The following is a 17,577-nucleotide window of genomic DNA, read 5'->3' on the forward strand; positions in this document are numbered from 1 at the left end:
GATGCTTTGGGATACTGCAGTCAACATTCCTAGGTGGCTCTTGATTTTTTTCTTTCTCCTCCATCCTGTTATAGTGGCAGGGTTTTGCACCAGTTCAAAAAGTGAGACATATTTCACCCTGTCTCTTCTATCAACTCTCCAAAATGTGTTGGAAAGTAGCTTTTCTTCCATAATCAATCCAAGAGGTTAGTTAGAGGAAGGGCTTTTCCTTCATCACTCTGGCAGCATGGAAACTGTGAGCTCATGGCATATAAAACTCATGTATTAACTTGGGTGAGGCTGATACTGAGCCTTTGGGCTCTTGTGTTCCTTCATTCTCGAAGAGGACCATGACATCAGGGAGGTGATGACAAGACAAGCACAAGAACTGTATTTGAGTGAGGGGTGCTGTGCTAAGTTACCAGCCTCACTTGTGACCAAACAACAATCCTGAGATGGAGATATTCAGCCTTGGAGGCAATCTTGTGAGTTTCAGAGTTCCCCAGCTTGTCTCCTTATTTCTTTTCTCTTTCTGTAGAGTTCATAGGTCCCTCAGGTAAAGTTTACAACAGGAAGAGTGCTCTGCAACCCTATATTTCTCACCAAAGATGATCATATCCAGCAGTGGTATGACCCCAAGCCAAGTCTGGCTGGCCAGGACACAGATGTGATGGAAATTGGACAGTGCAGAGGTAAGGGAAAATGTGAAATGCCAATTTGGCAGTCCCACAGGCTGCTTTCATGTTAAGTCCCTACTTCCTTCCTATAATAGTATTTATAAGTTTCTGCTGTTAAAAGTCTTTGTTAATTTGTATTTGTGAGTTTCTTATATCAAAAAGACATAATAGGGGTGGGGCTGCTTTGAGAAGACCATCCAGATTTAAGCTTAATGAGATTTTTTTGGGGGCTTTAACATGAGGGTGAACAGAGCAAAAGGGTTTCCCTACTTTCTTCAGATACCAGGTTCCCCCAAATAGACTCCCCCCCTAATAATCTACTGTGTCATTTATTTAATTTTCCTCAAACATATACTTTTCTTTAACTTTTATCATTCCTAGAAATAAAAGTTCCATAACTTGTTTGCACATTCTTAAAATAATCCCTTCTTTTTATTGGTCCTAGAGCTACCTCTTTCAGATATTAAGGAAATCTTCAATATTTCATGAGAACACATTTAGATGTCTTCTGTTTATCCAGAGCATTCAGGATTTCATAAACTGATCGACCTTCATTCTTGAGGATTGAACTTTTCTGTGAGTGTTGTTCTAAACTTGAGAGGGCCCCTTTAATGAAACAAAAGAGAGAGTGGGTGGAAGAAGTAGTTTTGGTTGTTTTGGTTTAGGGGAATTTAGGTGTTAGAAAGCAGTGCAAACCACAGATTAGGAGAGAAGGTATGAAACAGAGAAAATTGTTTTCTTTTCTTTTCTTTTTCTTTTTTTCTTTATTTTTTTTATTCTCATTTCATACAAATGTTTTTTTATACTAATAAAATATTCTTGTGTACAAGTAAACAAAATACCCCTCCTCCCCCATGAATATAGATAGACTTGCTTGGGCGAAAAAAGTAAAGGGGAGAGAAAAAAATTAAAATTAAAAAAAAAATAATAGTAATAATTGTAGGTATGGCCTGGTAGCACAATGGACGAAGCACCAGCCCTGGAGCCACGAGCACCCGAGCCCATATTCAGCCTCGTAAACGCAACAATCACCCAGCTGTGTGACATGCAAGCCACCTGATCCCCACTGCCCTGCAAAAAACAAAAGAAAAAAAAAGACCCAAAATAAAATAAAATAGTAATAATAGTAGGGGTGGCTGGGTGGCAGACAGAGCATTGGTCCTTGAGCCAGGAGCACCTGGGTCCAAATCCAGTCCCAGACACCCAAAGAACACCCCGCTATGTGGCCCCAGGCAGGCCATCCAGCCCCACTTGCCCTGCACCCTCCCCCAAATAATAATAACAAAAAATGTGCTTCAGTCTTTGTTCCAACACCAACAACTCTGTCATGGGTGGATCTCATTCTTTATGATAAGTCCATCACAAAAGTTACTTCCACATTTTTCCACCGTTGCCACTGCTGATTGGAACTCCCTCCTTTCTTATTTCTCCACTACCATGTACTCTATTTTCTCTCTCCTTTCACTCCGACTCTGCTGTAGGGTCATTGACTGGCACAGCAGACAGACCCCTGATCCTGGGGCCAAGAAGCCCTGAGCTTCCATACCACCCCTGAGGCCCAAGATCCACCTGGCCCTATGGTCCTGGGCAGGCCTTCCAATCCCAGCCCCTTGCAAAAAGTAAGAAAGAAAATGTGTTATATCTGACCACTCTCCCCCCATGGTCCATCCTCTCCTCCCTTATTCACATCCCCACCCCTTCCCCCTGCTCCCCCCTCCTTCTTACTCCAGATGTCTATACCCCATTGAGTATATATGCTGTTTCCTCTCCTAGCCATCTCTGATGAGAGCAAAGTTTCCCTCATTCCCCCTTGCCTGCCCCCTTCCATATCATTGCAATAGCTCATTGTAATAAAAAAAAAATCTTATGTGAAATATCTTGGACCATTCCCCCTCTCCTTTTTCTTTCTCCCATTCCATTTCCCTTTTTTTTTCTATTGACTCCATTTTTACACCATATTTTATCTTCGAATTCAGCTTTCTCCTGTGCTTCAACTATAAAAGCTCTCTCTACCTGCTCCATTAACTGAGAAGGTTCATATGAGTATTATCAGTGTCATTTTTCTATGCAGGAATACATGCAGTTCATCCTCATTAAGTCCCTCATATTTCCCCCCTCTCCTCCAATCTCCATGCTTCACCTGAGTCCTGTATCTGAAGATCAAAACTGCTGTTCAGCTCTGGCCATTCCAAAAGGAACCTTTGAAATTCCCCTGGTTCATTGAAAGTCTATCTTTTTCCCTGGAAGAGGACATTCAGCCTTGCTGCGTAGTACATTCTTGGCTGCATTCTAAGCTCTTTTGCCTTCCGGTATATTGTATTCCAAGTCCTACGAGCTTCCATGGAGTTGCTGCTAAGTCCTATGTGATCCTGACTGCAGCTCCACGATATCTGAACTGTGTCCTTCTGGCTGCTTGTAATATTTTCTCTTTGACTTGGGAGTTCTGGAACTTGGCTATAATATTCCCAGGGGTTGGTTTTTTAGGATCTCTTTCTCAGGGGGTTCGGTGGATTCTCTCCATTTCTATTTTGCCCTCTGCTTCTAGAATATCAGGGCAATTTTCCTGTAGTAATTCTTTGAAAATGATGTCAAGGCTCTTTTCCTGATCATGACTTTCAGGTATTCCAATAATTTTCTAATTATCTTTCCTAAGTCTGTTTTCCATATCAGTTGTTTTTTCAATGAGATATTTCACATTTTCTTCTAATTTTTCATTTTTTTTGTTTTGAAGTATTGATTCCTGATTTCTGGTAAATTCATCAATCTCTCTGAATTCTATTCTTTGTCTGAAGGATTTGTTCTCCTCAGAGAGTTTTCTTATCTCTTTTTCCATCTGGCCAATTTTGCTTTTAAAAGCATTCTTCTCCTCAATAACTTTTTGAACTATTTTATCCATTTCACCTAAGCTGGTTTTTAGCATGCTATTTTCTTCAGCATTTTTTTGGATTTCCTTGACTAAGCTGCTGACTTCATTTTCATGTTTTTCTTGCATCTCTCTCCTTTCTTTTCCCAGTTTTTCTTCCAACTGCTTCATTTGATTTTCAAAGTCTTTTTTGAGCTCTGTCATAGCCTGAGCCCAATTTCTGTTTTTCTTGGAGTCTTTAGTTGCAGGAGCTTGTGCTTCCTCATCTTCAGACTGAGTATTTTGATCCTTCTTGGGCTCATTTGCAAAATATTTCTCAATAGTCTTCCTTTTGTTTCTCTGCTTGCTCATTTTCCCAGCCTGGACCTGGTTTGGGGGTGCTTCCTGAGCTTTTGGGACACTCCCACAAGGGTCTCAGTGTGTGAGGCTCTGTCCTCCCTCCTGGTCTGTGTATGACCATAAGCACCTCCCTCTGCCAAGGGGCTGAGGTGAGGGGGGGGCTGCTGTTCTATTGGGGAGGGGCCTAGACTGTGATCAGGATCTGAATGTGGTCAGAGCCCCAGAGTCCCATTCCAGAGGCAGAGGACCGAGCTCACAGTCTCTCTTCACTCCCCTCCCTCAGCTCAATGGGCTCATGCCCTGGAGGCTCCTGCTTACCGGCTCTGCCTACTTCTGTTTCTGGGTCTGGACTGCAGAAAGACCAAGCTGCTCTCTGTGTGCCCTGAAGGCTATGCTCCACGTGCTCACTCTGGCAGAGGGTCCCTGCTGTTCCCCCACTTTGTGCCAGGTGCTCCTCAGGGTGCAGCTCAGGAGACTCCCCCGCTGCTGTGAGCCGTGGCTCCCAGTGCCCTGGGGCTGCCTCCGGGATGCTGAAGTTCTTTGGCTCTGGCGGGCCACCCCTCTGGCGGGCCGCCCCTCCCATCCGGGGAGCAGAGTCTTTCTGCTCTTTTCCAGGTTACCTTGAGTAGGAGAACTGCCTCACTGGGTCCCTTTGTGGGTTCTGTCTCTTGAAAGTTTAGTTAGAGTCCTTAGCTGATGAGTTTTATCAGAGAGCTCCTAAAACTGGATCCCTTCTTGTCGCCATCTTGGCTCTGCCCCCCGAGAAAATTGTTTTGATAGATTAAAGAGGAAACAAATATTAATTGTCTCACTCTTCAGCACTAGTTTCCTTGCTTGTATATTCCCAATCTAGTACAGTTTTGGAGAATTTCTCTGATGTGGAGTTCAGCTCACTCATGGAATGAATGGAAAAATAGTAGATCAACTGCTTAGAAATGTATCAGATTTTCAGAACAGTTTCAGGAAATTATATAGCTACAGTTGATGAGAAAAACCTGTTGTGCTCCAGCTGGCTAAATCTATTACTTGCAACTATTGTAACCTATTGCTTGACTCAGTTCAGCTGAAGTCAAGTTCTCAGACGAACATTGAATGATGTGGGAGTTGAAAATAATAAGTTCTCCATCTATTTAGCAGCAAGCAAGAGTTTAAATACATTTTTTAGTTCCTGGTTTCCTCCCATACACATAACATTCTCCAAACAGCCAATCAAACAATGCTTCTGTGCTCATAGACAGTAAATGATCAGTGAACTCAGAAAATATACTTTCTCAGGCTTAGTGCTCTCACACAATGTTCCATGAGCTGCCAAATAAGAAGATCCAGAGAGCCAACCCAGAAAATTAGATCAAGGGTATTCCTGGGCAAGAGGACTGCTAGGCCATTCCCAGTCACACAATGACCTCTCTGTGACCCTCAACAGTCCCTTACAATTCCCCCTTTTTGTTTTTGAGGCAAATTTCCTCTATGTATGCCACCCGCAAGAGGGTGTATAAGAGACACTATGCAAGAGAAGGTTCTAAGTGGTTGTGAGACTTGGGAGTTTATCATACCAGTCAATAATATCTTGCCCAGCATGATCAGGAAGGAGATCTTGTTTTGCTTAATAACACAAAACAATCAAATTATTTCAGATCTGAATTACACACACACACAGAGGTACAAACACACAGAAACAACTCTTTTGTGTAAAAATTACCAAGCTGAGATTGATACCCTGCCTGGTACCAGATCTCAGAGTACAGAAACATTTTTTCCACTTCTCTAGGCCAGTAGAGATGTGAAAATGTCCCATTGATGTTTAATTACACATATATACATATTTCTTATATTTTGAATGAACCAATTAAAAAAATAACTTTTATAATCAATCAGAATTTCTTTTATTTTTTATTTCATTTATTTATTTAGTTTTGCAAGGCAAATGGGGTTGAGTGGCTTGCCCAAGGCCACACAGCTAGGTAATTATTAAGTGTCTGAGACCAGATTTGAACCCAGGTACTCCTGACTCCAAGGCCAGTGCTTTATCCACTCCTTCAATCAGAATTTCTTGAGGAACCTCTTATAAATTCATTAAGATTTTGAAATAGCCAATTAATCAAAATTGAATGCATTCTTAAGTAACTCTATAAACTTCTATTTTAGCTACTCTAATACAGATATATATATATATATATATATATATATATATATATATATATATATATATATATTTATTTATAAGCACAAGCTTTGTTAAAAGATGAAATCTAAATTTCCTAGTCCCGGAAAAAGTCTTTCTCCTAAGTTGCTACACTAACCCAAGGAGGATGCACAAAATAAATCCAATATTGAGTCCCATTCATCTCTTGTCCATAAACAGCTGACACAAAATTTAGCCAATAAAAGCATCAGTTGGATCACTTCCAACAGTCTGTTCTTATTGTCTCCTTCTTTAGTCTCTTCGAGGGGTCTGTTTTTATGTCTCTTGGATGGTATGGGTTTCTTTCTCATGTTGGTTCCCTTTTTCAATGATAATAGGGACATTCCTTTCAGGAACCCAGATTTTCCCATTTTCTGTGGATATACAAACATACCCTAGCCCTCAGGATTATCACCCTGTTGGATCCTTTCCACTTCCCTTCCCTATCTTTCTACATAACTTTTTCCTGCATAGGGTACTCATGCTGACTCTCTTGAACTACCTGCTTATTTAGATTATGCCATTCAATTCCTCAAAATTTCATTGCTGGAGTAATCCAATTAGAATCAAATTTCAAAAAAATTTATAGTGTAAATTACATAATTCAATCTAATAGGGTATGTTTATCACATATTCCCCCCCTTTTTTTGTTTTTGAAGCACCATTTTTAGCATGTAATTCATTCTTTCAGACACCCATCGCCTTTGGGGATTGTAAGGAATTCCAGTATATGTGCCATAGTAAATTCCACACAAAAGTTTTTAAATGATGGAGCCAGATAACTGGGCCATTATCAGTCTTTAAAGTTCCTGGAAGCCCACCAAGAGAAAAGCATTGCAATAAATGAGACCTTACATGCTTAAAGGCTTCTCCTATTAGTAGAATCGCCCAGACAAAACCTGAATAGGTATCAACAATAGGTTCATCAGACATGAACATACTTCAGTCAGGTACATGAGTAACATCCATCTGCCAAAGAGAATTCAGACCTATCCCCTTAGGATCCATGGAATCTTTTGATGTTTTCAGGAGAAAAGGTACACAATGAGTCCACTGTAGCATGATATTTCTAGCCTGTTCTTTAGTAATCCCATACAAACCTCTCAATAATCATGCTGATAAATGTATCATGAGCCTTAGTAACTTCAAAAATAGGAAAGGTTAACATAGCATCAGCAATAGCATTTCCTTCAACTATAGGGCCTGTAGCATCAGTATGAGACCTAACATGTAAGCAATATAGAGGATAAATGTGCTGTCTCAGCAAGAGTTGTAATTCTCTGAATAATTGAATAGTACTCTGGTTATTAGTGTCCTTGATTCGGGAAGTTTCTATATGTTGTATAACACTCCAAACATATTTACTATCTGTGATGATACTGATGGGTTCATCAAGTGTCACAGCTTGTATTATTGCATGAATTTCATTTTGTTGGGTGGATTGAAATGGAGTAATAAATTGATCCCTTCTCTTTCTATCTGGAATATAAAGGGAAGCTCTGTTATTCTTTGTTGCATCTGTAAAAACATTTATGCCATCTACAGGTTCCTTTTTCACTTCCATTCCACAATTCATGGCCATGAAGAGAAAAACTTATTAATCACCAATGATGATTTAGATGTTATTGGTACATTCACCAAAGTTTGCCATTCTTCCAAGTTTTTGATACTTTTGTCTATAACCTCTATCCTTAAGGGAACATAAATCTTTGCAGGTTCTTTTCCAAACATCCCTATCACTCTATTTCTAGCCTTTTTTTTTGGTGAAAACTGCAAGCATTTGTTTGTAACAAACACATTCTTTCCCTGTACACTTAAATATACCCATTCCACAATGCCTTGTCCTTGATGTATAATTCCAGTAGGACACTCTACAATGTCCACAGTAGTTATCTCAAGGCCCTGTACATGATGTAATCTTATACTATGTTTGTCATGGATCAATTTCATATTAGTCTGAATACTAGATTTGGCCTCTGCAGTCCATTCTCTTTTTGATAATAAATTCTTGTCCCCTTTTAGCATTTCATATAGGGGTTTCATAAGATCATTAGAAATCCTGACCCGATGTCTTATCCACTGTATATCACCTATCAATTTCTGAACATCATTTAATGCTTGTACCTTTTTTATGTTTAATGCAGGAGGCTTGATTTTTATGGTGGTAGAATCTACCTGAAAACTTAAATATTGAAAAGGAGGGTGCTTTGTATTTTCTCTGGAGCTATGACTAACCCATATCCCTCCAGATCAGCTATGGTATCTTGTAGCATTTTTTCCAATACTTCACTACTTTCATGAGCTACCAAGATGTCATCCTTATAGTGCAAAAAATATACATCTTTATATTTATTCCTAACCCCTTTTAATGCTTCATGAGCAAAGTACTGATATATAGTCAGACTATTTTTCATTCCCTGTTTACATTCTTTTTTTTTTTTAGGTTTTTGTAAGGCAAATGGGGTTAAGTGGCTTGCCCAAGGTCACACAGCTAGGTAATTATAATTATTAAGTGTCCAAGGTCAGATTTGAACTCAGGTACTCCTGACTCCAGGGCCAGTGCTCTATATACTTTCACCACATAGCTGCCCCCTCCCATTTACATTCTGATGCCTAGTATCCTATCCTGTTATACTTTGGGCATGGAGTTTTTGGATGATGTGCCCTGACCATTTTGGCACTCTGACATTCTTTTGTTAAATGTTCATGTTTTCCACAAGCAAAGCAAATCCATTTCTCTTTATCCCTCACTTGCATATTAGCAAATGTCTCTGCCATCAATTCTGCATGATATACCTGAGATCCTACTCTGTCACGTCTTTGAATCATTTCTTCTATGGTGGCATCTCTTCTTAAGCCAGTCATTGCTTTCTGACAATCAGCATTCGCATTAGCCCATGCTATTTGTTTTATTAATATATCTATTCCTGCTACATCTCCTAAAGTTCTCCCTACTGCCACCTGCATTCAGGCAAAGAAATCTACAAAAGCCTCATCATTTCTTTGTCTGATAAGTGCAAATGGTTCTTTCTTTTCATTTTGTATTGGAATATGTCCCCATGCATTCTTTACAAAGATGGCAATCCTTCTACCCCATAATTTAATTGATCTGCATTGTTGGTAAATTGACCTGTGTCACTTAATTGTTCACAATATGTGGTGGCATTGGGATCTTGTGCATGCCTCAAGGCCATCTGTCTGCACTGTTGTACAAACTCCATCATCCAAAAGACAGATTGTCTGAGTGACAAACATGCCCTAATTATCTGCTTCCAATCATTGGGTGTTAATATGGAGTATGTAAGATTATCCAGTTGTAACTGGACAAAGGTGATCTCACTCCATATTCCCCCACAGCCTTCTACAAATCTCTGACTGCCTTTATGTCTACTGGCTCATGTCTTCACCTAAAATTTCCTGGATTAACAGGATCTGGCTCCTCAATAACATGATATGATATGACTGAAACTCACTCCTAGATCTCCCAAACTGTCATCCTGCCTCCAGGCCTTTTCAATGGCATTCTGTAATGCTGAAATTTCTCTACTACATTGTGATGTAGAACTAATCCTAAACGTTCCTTGATATTAGTTATTTCTTTTCCTGGTCCTGGAGGAAGAAGATATACCCTGCTTTTACTTTCGATTTCCTCCACACTTCTTTGTTCTAACTCCTTTAGATTAGGAAAAGTACTCAGTATTTGATACATCCTTGGTACTGAGCCTATCTTTTTCCTCCCTCTCTGGAGATTTTTTCCTTTTGGGAGTAATTTGTGTTTCTACAGTAAATGACCTAGTTTCCTTTAAAATAATAGGAGTGTTCAAGTCCATTTTTATAAGACTGTATATAGTAAAAACTGTTAGAGTGTGAGGAATATAGGGTGTTGGTCTTCACAGGGTGTGGAGGGGAGCCCTTAGGGAATCCATTACAAAGGGGGAATGGCCCAGCCAATCACAAGGCTGGAAGAGTTTTTCCTAATCCCATTCCAGGGATAGCAAACCCCAAACTGGTTCTCAGCCAGTCAAGAGTCACCCAGAGGAGTGGCTAGGTGGCGAAGTGGATAAAGCACTGGCCCTGGAGTCAGGAGTACCTGGGTTCAAATCCAGACACTTAATAATTACCTAGCTGTGTGGCCTTGGGCAAACAACTTAACCCCCTTTGCCTTGCAAAAAACCTAAAAAACAAAAGAGTGACCTAGAGATCTTGACCTAATGCAACTGAGTTTGCACAATTAGGTAATTGAATATTAACCCACACACTGTGAGGATTGGGATTTATTAACATATCATGCATCAGATGATGTGGGGGGATCATATTAGGACCATGGAATGGGTGGACCTCTTAGATTGTAACTCAAACTGAGAGCCTATGAACATCCAAGAGGGAGGGGAAAGAGTTTCTGAGGACAATAAATTACCTGACTCCTGAGACTAAGGTATGCCCCACTCCTAGGAGAGGGGTACCCATATCTTGTAAGGTGTATCTTGCAAGGTTCGTGAATAAAATATACAATTTTCTCTCACTCTAGCAGGTTTTTCTTTTCATTCATTTATAACAAAAGGAACTTCTTCAGGTTTGTTTCTTTGATATCCTGGTATTCTTTGATATTCCATCTGTCTGGATCCAGACTCCCTTCTTCATATAATCAAAGGGGATACTTTTTCTGCTACTTCCAGAAATTCTCTAATCTTTCTAAGGGTTACCGAGCACTCTTGTCTTTTTTTTTTTTATCAATTTATATATGATTCTGGCATTGCTGTCCCTTTCAGAGACCCCTAATGTTTGCCCCATGATAACAACTAACCTGTTACCTCTCCGAAGGCTTCTGCTCTGGGATGTCACCTGGAAGCTTTGTCCCCTTGCTTGTATGATGGCTCAAAGTCTTGGTCCTTTGATGCGTGGTTCTGCTGGGTTCTTCTTCGGGACTCAAGTCACATGGTCCCAAAATCAGCTTGTTTCAGCCTTTGAGCCCCACACTTGAGTGCCATTTGTTGTGTTCCAGCGGGCTAATCTATTACTTGCAACTATTGTAACCTATTGCTTGACTCAGTTCAGCTGAAGTCAAGTTCTCAGACGAACATTGAATGAGGAGGGAGTCAAAAGTAGCAAGTTCTCCGTCTATTTAGCAGCAAGCAAGAGTTTAAATACACTTTTCAGTTCCTGGTTTCCTCCCATACACATAACATTCTCCAAACAGCCAATCAAACAATGCTTCTGTGTTCGTAGACAGTAGATGATCAGTGAACTTAGAAAGCATACTTTCTCAGGCTAGGTGCTCTCACACAATGTTCCAGGAGCTGCCAAACAAGTGGAACAGATAAGATCCAGAGAGCCAACCCAGAAAATTAGGCCAAGGGTGTTCCTGGGCAAGAGGACTGCTAGGGCATTCCCAGTCATACAATGACCTCTCTGTGACTCTCAACAGTCCCTTGCAAAAACCCTCTTTGCAACCTGACAGATCTTAAGATAGTGCAGTTTTATGAATTATGTGTTCCAGAAACCTAAAGTAAGGATCATCACTATCTCAAAAATGTTTTGGAAAGTGCTATGTTTCCCTGGAAAATATGATGAAGAGGAGAGATTAGGCTATCTAAGGACATCAGAAACCATTACTCTTCCTAGGGTTTACATTGTCAGAACTAATCTTCCTTTGTAGCCCCCATAACTGTGATTATCTTCACAAAGATCTCACTTGAGCTGAGCATATAAGCCTTTGTGAAATAGAGATACTTTGCCCTTGTGTGGTGAAAAAAAAAAGTCCCAGACTGTTTTAAACCTAGAAGAGACCTTGGAAACCATTTCTTATGACTGCATCACTTTTCAGAAAAGGAAACTAAAACCAAGAAAGGTCAATTTATAAAAAGGTCAAACAATAGAACTAAAGCTCTTGACTCTTTGTTTATTGACACCATCTAAATAACATTAAGCAGCAACCTCAAAGACACTGACTCTCTGAAAAGAAACAGATATAGTATTTTTTTTATATACTTTTGCTTGGGGAACTCTGTAACTAATCCAGTTTTCCTTTAGGGGTTAGATTAGAACTATGCCACAAAAAAATGCTCTCAGCCTTTCTGGCTACTTTTTTTTTTTTTTTTTTTTTGCAATGCAGTGGGGTTAAGTGGTTTGCCCAAGGCCACATAGCTATGTAATTATTAAGTGTCTGAGGTTGGATTTGAACTCAGGTTCTCCTGACTCCAGAGCCAGTGCTCTATCCATTGCACCACCTAGCCACCCCCTTTCAGGCTACTTTTAAGGATATAGGTCCTGTCTTTTAAGGATATAGGACATGTCTTTAGCATGAAGAAATAATGTTTAGTCCTGCCTCCATGACAGGCACTGTGTTAAAAAGAACTGGCCAGACAGCCAAGAAGAGTGACTACTGCATGGAATTTAAAAGACAAGTAGAAAGTAGCTAAGCTTAGGTCCTCTGACTCCAAATCTAGGTTACATTCCACTTCATCATATAGCCTTCCTGAGAACAGTCAGGCAGATCAAAGCTAGTGAGAAACAACTTGAAAATGCCCATTTATCTCTAGTAATTCAGGTTTGAATGACTAGGGAATAGTGAGAAAGAAGATAAGTCAAATTTACTAAGTAACTGTTAGACAGCTATAGGAATTGTGTTTCTAATCTATGCTATAAACAACTTATGTTGCAAATAACATTTTTAAAAAGTAGAAGTATTTAAATTTCCTCTCTGGCTGTCTAGGGTTCTGGATCTAATCATTAATATGATGGCAAGTATTCCATAGTTTAGATTCTCCCTTCTGCTACCTATCTCAAAGCTATCATTTTTGATTCTTCATGTCAGCCAAAGGTAATATCTCAAAAAAGTGTTGGGAAAACAGAATGAGATGATAAATATGAAAGCACTTTGTATTACAAGTTATAAAATGCTACAGAAAGGTAGGAGAAAATTATTATCACAGAAGTAGATTGCCTGAAGTGGAAGGAGCCTTTTCATTCTTCCATTTTGCATGTTATATTAAAGACACAAAGATAGCCAGCACATTCTTAATAAGCTGAAGAGAATTATATCTATAAGTAAGGAGCACTATGGAGAAGGGAAGGCAATTTTCTAGCAGCACCACCTTATTCTGAGTCCATGGAAATATGAATTAAGCAAGTTTCCACATAGAAGAGGGTAAAAGAAATACAGGCAGGATTACTCAAATACAAAAAAAAAATCCCAACTATAACAAAGTACTTCAGTAAGGAATAAATAGTTCCTAATGAAAAAGAACCACCAAGCTGGTCAAATAGTGACTAACTGGTTGGAAGCTTGAAATGCAGTATCATTTTTAGTATCACAGATGAGTGGGTATTTCTTTGAATAATATTACTATGACAACATTTATATAATGCTTTAAGGTTTGCAAAGTGCTTTATTTAGACTATCTCATTTAATCTTCTAATGAGCACAAGAAAGGAGAAGCAGGATAGCTAGATAATATAAAGAAAAACACAAAATCCTTTCATATGGGGTTTCCTGATTTTTCTGACTTTTCATCCTAAATTGGGTGATGCTAATGAAATGGTCAAGCAGAAAGTCAAGCAATGAGTAGCTGTAGGCACTTACACTAAGGATTACAGAAACTGAAAGAGAATCATAGATTTGTGACTTAGAAGGGACCTAGTGTAACTCACTCATTTTACAGATGAAACTGGAGTCTAGAGAGGCTACATAACTTGCTATAGTTCACACAATGACAGAGCTAGGATTTGAACCCAGATTCTTTAAATCCAGAATTAGCATTCTTTCCACTATTCCACAATGCCTTCCAGGAGTTTAATGTATGGCCCTTGCCCTTTTAAAGTTTGCAATATCGAAGAAATAAGACAAACATAAGGTAGCATATTAAATATTTGAAAATAAATTATGCAGTCATTAAATATGTTGTGGCTTAAAAGAAAGGATAGATCACATGGGTGCATGGTGAATAGAATTCCCAGAGCTGGGGTGTAGTTTGGATTGGGACCTAAGTAAACAAAAACAAAGCAAAAAACTATGCTGAGTCAATTGTGTGCCCGATTCCAAGGAATTGAAACAGAAATTAGAAGCCAGTTGCAGAAATGGAGATCTGGGCTGAAAGATTAGCTTCCTAACAGGAGTTAAGAAGCTGGACTAGACTGTGAGTTTATCTGACTCAATCTGTCACTGACTCATATCTCCCCTGAGTGAGTGGGGAGTGACAAAAGTGAACAATAGAGTTGGGGAATTCAGAACAGTGTGAATGACCAAAGCCAAATATTAGTAAACATTGATGTCAACCTACAGGATGCTCCTTTATCAGAATACCCCAAAGTCTTCTCTAGGAGTTGGCACTTGAGATGAGCCTTGAAAAGATCTGTGTATTTTAAAAGGCATTGGGGAAGGGGAATAGTATTTTAGGCATGGGGAATAACTAGCCTGTGTAAAAGGCACAGAGATGGGAGATAAATGTGCTGTATGGGAAACAGAACAGAGGCAAGTTTTACTCAAATGTTGAGAACAAGAAGGGAAAGAATTTAAACTACACCTAGATGGTAACCTAGAGCCAGAATGTGAAGGTCTTTAAAGTTGAGGAGTTTGCATTGTATCCTAGAGTTCAAAAGAAGTTACTGAAGTATCTGGAGCAGAGATCTGACATGGTCAGACCTATGCTTTAAGAATATCAATTTTGGGGTGGCTAGGTGGTGTAGTGAATAAAGCACTGGCCTTAGAGTCAGGAGTACCTGGGTTCAAATCCGGATTCAGACACTTAATAATTACCTAGCTGTGTGGCCTTGGGCAAGCCACTTAACCCCATTTCCCTTGCAAAAACTAAAAAAAAAAAAAAAAAAAAAAAAAAAAAAAGAATATCAATTTCACAACTGAAATTAGGTGGGAAGATTAGGAAGAACTTTGACAAGTGGGAGCTATTGTTCAAAGATGAGACTAAGATGTGGAAGAGACTCAAAATCATGCAATATAATGACTGGTTGAAGGAAGGGGGCATATTTAGTCCAAAGTAGAAAATACTAAAAGGGGATATGATAGCTGTTTTTAAATATTTGATGGATTATTATGTAGTAGGATAATTAGACTTGTTTGACTTTTCCCCAGAAGGCAGAACCAGCAGTCATGTATGGCAGTTTCAGTATGACTGATTTTCTTATAATCTAAGATACAGGCTACATGTGACACTTGGTAGGTACTCATGTAGATACTTAGGGAACACTGCAGCCTATAAACAACCCACACCTTATGGTGTGCTGACTTTCTTAAATCACAAGGAGGTAGGATTACACAGAAAAGATGTAATATCTGAGTTGGGAAGAAGAAAAGGGAAAGTGAGTTTCTTGAGCCTTCAGAGTGGTAGTCACTCTTCAGAAACTCTGGGTATGAAGGAAAATCTTTCCTAAAGGTTTTGGAAACAACATAACAACATTTGTGGGATATAGCCAAAGCAGTACTTAGGGGAAATTTTATATCTTTATATACTTACATCAATAAGAGAAAGAACAAATCACTGAATTGGGTAACTAAAAAACAGAAACTAGGAAAAGAATAAATTATGAAATCCCCAATTAAATTACCAAAATAAAAATTATGAAAATTAAAGGAGAGATCAATAAAATTGAAAGTTAAAAAAATTGAACCAATAAATAAAACTAAAAATTAGTTTATTAAAAAAATTGGCTAACTTGAGTTTAAAAAAGAAAGAAGAAAACCAAATTACCAGGATCAAAATGAAAGGGTGAATACATAACCAATGAAGATAAAATTAAAGCAATTATTAGGAGCTATTTTGCCCAATTTTATTTCAAGAAAATTGACAATCTAAATTCAATAGATGAGCATTTATAAAAATATGAATTACCAAGATACTTAAATGAACTTTATCCAAAAAGAAAAAGAAATTGAAAACCGTAAATGATCTTCTCAAGGGACATTTTAAGAACAATTAATTCCATTGTCATATAAACTGTTTGATAAAATATGTAAAGGAGTCTTTCTAAATTCTTTCTAGAACAAAAATATAGTTTTAATACCTAAATCAGAGAGCAAAAACAGGGAAAGAAAATTATAGACCAATGTCTCTTATGAATATTGATGCAACATTTAAATAAATGCTAGCACAGAGATGCTAACATTATATCACAAAGATAATATGATATGAACAGGTTGGATTTATACCAGGAACTCAGGACTGGTTCAGTAACACTACTCACCTGGAAGGCAAAGATAAAGGAAAGAGGATCATGCATCTGAAAACTGTAACTTGGTCCTTGCCATAGGCTTCATTTTGTAGGCAAGATAAAGACAGAAGGAATGCAGGGAAGTAGATCCTTTTACCCTTCTCATCAGCCTTGGTTGTTTGAGTCTAAATTCTGAGCACTATATCCAGTCATCTGTCCTCCAAGCTAGTTTGCATCAAGTCTAATTCCTTCTTGTTCTTAGGGATCACCATCTGGGTACTTGGTTCTTTCTCATCTGTTCTAGACAGGTAGCAGTTGGAATTTTAGACTCTGATGGCTATAACAATAAGTAGCTGTCCACTGCCATATCTGAAAGCTGAACAGAGAGCTTCATCTCTCATCCTCTCCACATTCCTGATGGCCTGTTGTAGCTTTCAATGGCAATTGAAATGCAACCAGCAGTCAATAACCTGTTCTTTAAAGTTTGTTTTATCAATCTGATTTCCTCTGTTGGAAATCTCCTGTAATACAAGGCTGAGGGATCTTATTACTATTAGCTCCTTTAAAATTATCATCAAAAAGTCATCATCATCATTATCTCTGTACTAGGAAGGAAAAAAAATAGTTCAGATAAAGGATAGGGACTAGAACCATGATTTAATTGGTATCAGATGTGGAAACTTCCTTTAAAGCTTGCAATTTATAGTCTTGATGATAAAGTTTGTGCTTCATTCTTGAAGACCGTAGTAAGTACATATAGATACACATAGATATGTGTAGATATAGATATAGATTTTATATATAATCACAAAACCTCTTGTCAATAGTTTTGTTGTTTTTTTACATTTTATTTTAGTTGACATAAAAGAAGAAACATGCTTTCTAAACATCCAATTTTCCTGGGGACTATAACCAAGATTTCTAACACACATGTGTATCCAGTTCATAATATGACTTTTTTTTTTCCAAGGCAATGGGGTTCAGTGGCTTGCCCAAGGCCACACCGTTGGGTAATTATTAAGTGTCTGCAACTGAATTTGAACCCAGGTCCTCCTGACTCCGAGGCCGGTGCTTTATCCACTACGCCCCTAGCCGCCCCCATAATATGACTTTTTAAAAATTTCTTATTCACATCGAATTTTGCAGGCTACGAAGAGTTCTCTCTGCCCAACGGGTGAGACAGATAAGGCAAGCACTGAATTGCCACCATTTTACCGATGAAACTAAGGCTCGACCTTGTAGCACGGGGAGGGAAGCAAGGGTCCTCTAATTTCCACGCCCCTCTCTCCCTCCCCCTCCTCCTTCTCTCCCTCTCCTCCCCCTCCCCCTCCCCCTCCTCCCCTCCTCCTTCTCTCCCTCTCCTCCTCCCCCTC

At 38.9% G+C, this 17,577-nt stretch overlaps 1 protein-coding gene across 1 annotated transcript in view; it reads right to left on the reverse strand.

Annotated features, from left to right (window-relative positions):
* Window positions 1–11,307, reverse strand: part of LOC141514671 (microtubule-associated serine/threonine-protein kinase 3-like) — a 46,792-nt gene extending 35,485 nt beyond the window's left edge. The window contains exon 1 of the mRNA XM_074225648.1: window positions 10,845–11,307. The gene's annotated coding sequence lies outside the window, so the exon portion shown is untranslated. The remainder of the gene's footprint in view (window positions 1–10,844) is intronic.
* Between the last annotated feature and the right edge of the window lie 6,270 nt (window positions 11,308–17,577).

Source organism: Macrotis lagotis, chromosome 2 (genome assembly GCF_037893015.1).
Source record: "Macrotis lagotis isolate mMagLag1 chromosome 2, bilby.v1.9.chrom.fasta, whole genome shotgun sequence".
NCBI classification, from domain to species: Eukaryota; Metazoa; Chordata; class Mammalia; order Peramelemorphia; family Peramelidae; genus Macrotis; species Macrotis lagotis.